The 7,511-nt window shown below is 42.1% G+C and overlaps 1 long non-coding RNA gene across 1 annotated transcript; it reads right to left on the bottom strand.

Annotated features, from left to right (window-relative positions):
- Window positions 1-287: 287 nt before the first annotated feature.
- Window positions 288-6,284, bottom strand: LOC129480290 (uncharacterized). The gene is made up of 4 exons (XR_008656973.1): window positions 6,088-6,284; window positions 5,148-5,340; window positions 3,755-3,810; window positions 288-1,053 (listed from the first exon to the last, which is right to left on the bottom strand). It is a non-coding gene; the product is annotated as an uncharacterized lncRNA (long non-coding RNA).
- Window positions 6,285-7,511: the final 1,227 nt, after the last annotated feature.

Genomic DNA, 7,511 nt, shown 5'->3' with positions numbered 1-7,511 from the left:
TACTCTTTCTCCTCTAACTCCTACTAGTATCCCCAGAATACTTAGGAAAGTCTCTGCTCTCCGCATCTGCTGATTCACATTTTCCAGTTTTCCTTCTTCCTATGAGAGTGAGAAGCAGAACATTTAGGCTGGCACATTGCAGTTCCTTTGCCTTAGGGCTAACTGACCTCTTCAGATGTCAAAGTATTGTGAACTCATATTGGGAATCCCCTTTTCTGAAGTGGCCTGACAGGGCTTTGATAATCTGAGAATCTTTGGCATAGTGACTGTGTTCCACTGTGACTTTCCTGCATTTATCATTTAATCAGACATGTTTAGTTTTTACAATGGATACTTTTCTTCCCAGAACAATGTTGGGATAAATATGTCATTTTAAGAACCTTCCTTTATGTCTTGCTGATCTCCCATCAAATTTTATCTTGGTCAGATAAAGATCAGATTGTCCTTCTCTCTATGAGTGTGCAATGATTGGGGAGGTTGAGAGAAGGGGGCTAACAATAACTGAGCTTTTGCTGTGTGCTCCCAGAGGAGGATGTGGCAAGGACACAAGACACAGGACTAGAACTCTGCAGACGCAGTCTTGTCCATTGCAAGAAGGGGCAACCAGCCCATTTACAGATGAGCAAACAGAGGCCCAGACGTTATTCAACTGGTTCATGTTCACATGACGCTGGATACAGGTAGAGCAGATTGTTTGCTTTTTTCTGCTGCAGAATGAGGTCTTACCATGCTTCCTCTTTAGCTACCCTGAGGGTTTAGTGCTGGCCTCTCATGGTTTGCTCTTCCCAGTGCTATCTATGGATTGTACACAAAGACTCTGGTTTTGTCAAGCTGGCTTTGTCAAGTTGACAATCGATGTTAAAGAGGTCCTGAGGACAAAGAATCCCAGAAGATGAACTTCTGCCACTTGACCTGGTGTCCTGGGAGTTGCCTGAGTGATTGATCTTCCCTCTGGGCCCTGGGAGGATGGAGTTTAGAGATCAAAGTTTGAGGTCCCTGAGGAGGCATTAGGCTAAGAGAGTGCCCTTTGCAGAAGACATGGAGACAACACCCCTGAATAAAAGGAAGAGAATAATTAAATATAACTAGAAGATTAAATTTAAATTGGCACACAACCCAAATTTTAAGTTTGGGTTTTATCCTAATGTCTACCAGGGCTTTAAAATCTTTTTGTTTCATAATATTCACCAGGAAAAATAGAGGTATAGCTTATGTTAGTTCTGTAGCTTAAAATTATCTTTTAAAAAAATTCTCACACTAGATACAATATTAGGTTGTTCTTATTAGTTTTTCTATAAAAACACATTTGCAAGAATAGTCTGGTTTAAAATCTAATGGAATCATAGTTTATAAATGCTCAGTTAAAGATTTAGGTGAATATGATTGTCCCATCAATGAGTGTTGCGGAAATTTGTTCATGGAAATTAGATTTTTGATGCTGCTTCATTTCCCTGGTGGCATATTATCATCTCTTTAGCTACATTTTCCATTGGGTTATTGCTGCAGATGTAGCCTCAATGTCAAAACATTTGGGAAAAACAGTATCATATTGCAAACAGCCTCAGTGATACGTTGGGGCCATTTGGGGAAGAGGACAGACTATCCAAGGTTCAACCTCATCATGTCCACACTGAACTTACAGAAGCAAGATTCACAAACCTGCAGGCTGGCTGTCCCCTGCCTGGGCTATGATTGATTTAGAAATCATGTGGGGCTGAGGCTTGAAAGCTGTGAGTTGCTGGGGAGGATGGGGCTGGCAGAGGCAGCTCTAAAATTGTCAATGCATAATTGCCTGTCTGCCAGGTTATCATTATTCACTTGGGGTTGCAACAGGGATCACATTAATACACTGACAGCTGACTCCTTAGGAGAACAGCTGAGTAGAATCTCATTCTCACCCAGGAAAGATTCAATATGCAATCAAGGTGAGGGACAAAGCAAATCTCCTCAAAATTTCTCTCCATCTCTCTTCCTCTGTTTGATGCCCCTTTGGAAAGCTCATTTATAAAGTAGCCATGGTTGCAGGGTGATTGCTATTCTGTACATCTATCCAAGAAGAGACTCTGATATGTTGATCTATGTAAGACTCTGATATGTTCAGCCACTAAGGATTCTATTTGTGAAAGGGTTTAATAGGTGTTTTGGGGAAAGGCCATGGCCCCTGTCACTGTGGAGTTAAAACTCATGGTTGATAAGACTCTGATGTAAACCTTCCACCTTAACAGGGAAGATGTGGGGACCCGGGGCCCCTAGAAGGGTTGATATTTGATGTGATTCTGTAGGCACAGGTGTTTTCCTCAGACCAATCCTATAGACAATATTCCTTGAATTTACTGAGGGAGGATGTAGGATGAAAAAGCAGATCAGCAACCCCAACAGGATTGCTTCTATCATAGGGCAAAATGAAGAGAGATGGGCTATGGGTTGGGATATTCACAAAAACAAGGATAAAGTTGTTTATCCTCTTTTTAACCTGGAAAGATCTAGACAGAAAAATGGGTTGATAAAGACCCAGAAGGGAAGGGAGGAGAGCTGCCATCAAACAGGATACCTTTAGAGGGAGCACAGGGCCTATCCTGTGCTGGTAAAAGGGTAAGTGGTGAGAAGGCCACACCAGGGCTTTATAGAAGCAGACACCAGCAGAGCGGTCCTGGTCACCAAGAGAGTAGTAAGTCCTGTTCAGGGAGTGGATGGGCCACAGAGAGCTCTGTAGAAAAGGGAGGTGGATGTACCTGTAATTTCTCTTTGGCAACTCTATGCTAGACACAACTGCAGTAAGCAGTGGATGAGAACACTGGAGCTGGACTCATACCACCTGGGTTCAAATCCTGTTCCTGCCACTTGCTACTATTCATGACAGTGGAAAAGTTTACCACCTGTGGCAGACATAGAGATAGGTTGCTCAGGTTGTTTTCAAGAATGGACTTGCTGCTCAGTTGAGAAGAGTGTGGATAGCTGACAGCCTCTAGCTATTAGGCATACAGTTCATCCACGCTTACAAGCTGAAGTCATGCTGCTCTTAGGGCAGCCCTTGCCAATGACTAAGCATGGTAGAGAAAAAAGGGTCCAGGCATTTCCTTCAAAAGGGGGACTCCTCTAGTGGGCAGTCTTTGCTTTGTTTCTTCTGAGACTGTGCAGAGACCTTGTCAAGTCTGCATGGTGGTCTGATGGCTCCTGATGTTCTGTCACCCAGGCTGGAGTGCAGTGGCATGATCATGGCTCACTGTAGCCTTGAGCTCCCAGGCTCAAGCAATCCTTCTTCTCAGCCTCCCAAGTAGCTGGTACTACAGGTGTGTGCTATCACAACCGGCTAAATTTTTGTATATTTTGTAGAGATAGGATCTCCCAATGTTGCCCAGGCTGTTCTCAAACTCCTGGGCTCAAGCAAACCCCCAGCCCCAGCCTCCCAAAGTGCTGGGACTACAAGTATGAGCCACCACACCCCAGGAATTACTCCACAATAAGCTTTTCTATTTCTAACTCCATCTTAGCCACTGCTTTCCAGAGAACCTATTAGTGCCATGGCCCTATAGCTCAGTTTCTTCACTTGCAAATTGAAGATGGAGATAATCATTCCAGGCAGACAGGAATCAGGCCATGGTGGTGCTAAGCATGAGGAAGTAATTTCACTCCAAAGCAAACAGCACGTGTAGAATCAGAGACTTGTGAAACATCATGGCTTTGAAACAGTCTCACCTAATGCAAAACAAGCACTCAGTGACCCAGCAGCCCTTGTGATACTTGTAATACGTACACCATTTCTTCAGGACAGTTGAACAGTTGCCCAGTGGCATGGAATCCACGTCACACCTGGAATTTTGAGAAGAACAAACTATTCACAAATAATACTCTTCATTATTTCAAACAGGGCAGACTAGAGCCCAGAGCCTGCTAGACTGGACTCATGAAGCCTATATTCGCATGTCATGCAAGCCAATTTACATTGGACTTATGAGTGTAATCTCTCTAGAGAGAATGAGGTCCTTTAGACTCAAGTGTATTCTCTGTCCTTCCTTCTTCTCTAGATATATGCATTTGAACCCATGAACAACCAGCAATTTGTGTGTATCTCAAGAAAATAATGGAAATGTGGCCAAATATGTCAATAATTAGGGAAAGCTAAAAAAGAAAAAAGGAAAACTCCAGGAACTCAATTGGTGTAGTGTTTTCCCTTCAAGAATGTACAACTACTGTTATTCATGACATTTTGGGTAACTGCACTGAACCACGTCTTTGGCAGTGGCTTGTGCTGCCCATGGCTAAATCATTCTCTCACCTAGATTTGCCACGTGCATTGGCTCCAATAAATCACACCCCACTTACCCCCATGCCCCGACCTTATGTTTCACTCCCTCAATTTCTGTTTTTCAGCCCTTTCAGGTTTAACAAATTTCTAAATTGATATAAAATTTTAAATGATTAGACCATGTTTAGTGGTCTGATGTTTATAGAAAAGTATTATATTCTTAATTCATAGCTCATTCTATTGTATTACCACACACACACACACACATACACACACACGTACACGCAAACACACACACAGGCACACGCCCTTTTCCTTCTGCCTCGACAGTATCACATATCTGCTCTCTGCTGGAGCTTTCATCACTATCCATGCCACTTTACCTGTTTCCAATCTACCAAAGTTACTATGGTGCTGGGTCCTTCGAGCAGAATGGAGAAGTTTCCCATTCTCTTCTGGAATCTCTAATATTTTGAGAGAATATTAGAGATTCTTTACTCTGTCCCTCCCTTGGTTCAAAGTTTCTGCCCCACCTAGACCCACTGGTAACCACTCAGTGAGGTGAGCTTTTCAGGGTGGAAATATTTGCTTGAATATTGCTGCTATAAATATCAACATTTATTGCACTGAGTGACTTCCAGACTCTTCATCAGGACTACTGAAGAAAAAGGAAAGCATCTCTCACTCATATCTAGGCATGTATTAATGGAGCCCTCTTCTCATGTCCTCTGTGCATCTCTCTCTCTCTGTCTGTCTTTCTCACACATCCTCACTTTTTTTTCTCTACACACACACACACACACACACAGAAACACACACTTCTTCCCCCTCCCTCTACATTCACCCTTATGCCTCCCCACTTATAGAGGAAAAAAATCAGAAGTATTTTCCCCCATCAAACCTGTCTTCTGGACAGAAGAATATAACTGTCTCATTAGATGAGAAGCAAGGTTATCTAAGTTTTCTAGGTTTGCTAGAGAGTGAGTCTTGCATTCCCCATTAGATGATAAGTTCACATGCTTAGCAAGCAGAGAGGTAGAGTCATTGGGTTTCGTAAAGAAAGCCCACTAAAAGAGGCTGCTGTTCAATCCCACCTGGAAGGAGGAAATAGGAAATGCTAGACCAGCATCCCTAATGGCCACCACACTAGGAGTGTGGTCTTGGGCAAGCTACCTAATTTTTCCCTGAATTTACAAATTGAGATGAAAATCATATTTTCTACACGATAGAACCACTATAGAATGAAATGAAAAAAGAAAACCACCCAGCCCTTGCACAGTGCTTGGAATATAGCAAATGTTCCCTAAATGTTAGATATTATGACTTTTGTTTCCTAGCTTGATAAAAAATTGTAAAGTTTACAGTCACAGGAAAAATAGAATTCTAACATATGTTTCACAATTTACACTGCAGATCTGCTGTTCTTTTGACATTTCTATAATATTTCCAAGTGTAGCTATGTTTGCCCCTCTGGGCCACTGAGGTAGGAGGTTGGCATGGTAAGGGGGAACCATTATCTCCGTTTCCCATTTTCCTAATACTCCACGAATGGCCCAGAGATCATGTTCGGTTGAATGTTTCATGCAACCTGCTTTTGTGTTTTACTTTTTCATGAAATGAAATGTTAATGCATGAAAGATCATTTACATATGGCCTACTAGTTATTTAAGAAAACAGCAATTAAACATGTTGAGATAATTAACAGTGTGCATACGATTAACAATGCTTTTTAGATGCTAGACATTAATGGAGTAGATGCCAAGTAAATGTAATCCCACACTTCAGTTAGGATTTGTTAATTATATTAATTTACGAATTAAAAACAACAATCAAACAATCACATTCATTCAAACACAATGAGTATTTTAAAAGTTGAAATAATCAAGGGGAGTTTCTGCTCTGAGGACAGAATGGAATGGATTAACTGTATTTTCTGTTCCCACCAGAGGACAGGGTAATTAAGGACAAGAAATATCCTGCTACACTGCAGGCTGCCCAAAATGGACTCATCCAACCCTTTCATAAGCATATTTTTTTTTCAAGCTAACTTGCCTACTGGTATCCAACAAAGCGGAATTGTTCTGCAGCTGTGATTCATGTGCCCTTCTGTGGATCTCATTCCTGTGTGACCTCACAATACAGTATGGATTTTAACTGAGACACACGGAAACATCAGGTGAGCACCTGTCTCAGAGCAGTGTCTCAGCTACCTGGGTCTGTGGTCACAGACCTTATAAGTTGGGGTGATTCATATCCACTCATATTCACAGCGACATTTACAATCCCAGGACTGCTCCCAGATCATCATAGTCTATTTTTGAAGGTGGTGACCCCAATGCCATTGCTATGGGGCATCCAGGAACGTATGTCTCTCCAGTGTCTGCTGAGCCACTGGCACATGCAACAGTTCCATTGTGAGGCAGCGGAACCCAGGATAAATAAATGTTAGACACACCAGCTCCACCACTGACTGGCTGAGCAGTCTTGGGCAAGATTACTTGCCTCAATATTTCTAAAAGTGTAAAATGTGGATAGGATATTATTATCTAGTTCATGGAGTTATTTTGAGAATTGAAAGGAGATAATCACTTGAATGTTAATTTCTTCCACTTGTTCTGGATGTGTTTAAGCCCTTAGTATTCAGGCAGTTGCAGCAGGGTTCATTTAATTTGGAAGAGAGGGAGGGAGAAAGAAAGGAAGAAAGAAAACAAATCAGAAAAGAAGAAGGAAGAGAGGAAGAAGGAAGGAAGGAGGGAGGGAGAGAGGAAGAAAAGAAGGAAGAAAGTGAGAGAGGGAAGGAGGAAAGATAAAGGAAAGGAGGAAGAGAGAGGAAGGGAGGTAGAGATGGGAAATTTAAATTCTGTAGTTGGCTGTCTCATGGATCTATAGTCAGGAGTAGCTCTGGCTGTACAGATAAAGACTGTAAATATAAGGGGCAATAAAAGGGAGGTGAATAGTATAAGTGATAATTGGAACCTGGGTTTGATTCCCAGATTATGGCAGGGAAGGTAATTGGCATTGATTGATCATCTATATCAAATTTGACCCTGTGTTTGACATTTTACCCACACTCTTTTCATACAGTTGGTGAGTTTCTAGGCTCTGATTTGAACCCACGTTCCTATCTATATCTCTGATTTCACAGAGGTCAAGACCTAAGTTACTTTCCTAGTCTCCTTTGGCCTGTTGGGTCTGTTTGTGTCCTGAGAGATGGACTCTCCACTTGTCTGGTTGTCAGCTTCCTCCCCAACAAGTTCTTGGGTAC

The sequence above is a fragment of the Symphalangus syndactylus genome, chromosome 4, assembly GCF_028878055.3.
Source record: "Symphalangus syndactylus isolate Jambi chromosome 4, NHGRI_mSymSyn1-v2.1_pri, whole genome shotgun sequence".
In the NCBI taxonomy this organism is placed as follows: domain Eukaryota; kingdom Metazoa; phylum Chordata; class Mammalia; order Primates; family Hylobatidae; genus Symphalangus; species Symphalangus syndactylus.
This window is presented reverse-complemented; position numbering and strand designations above follow the sequence as displayed.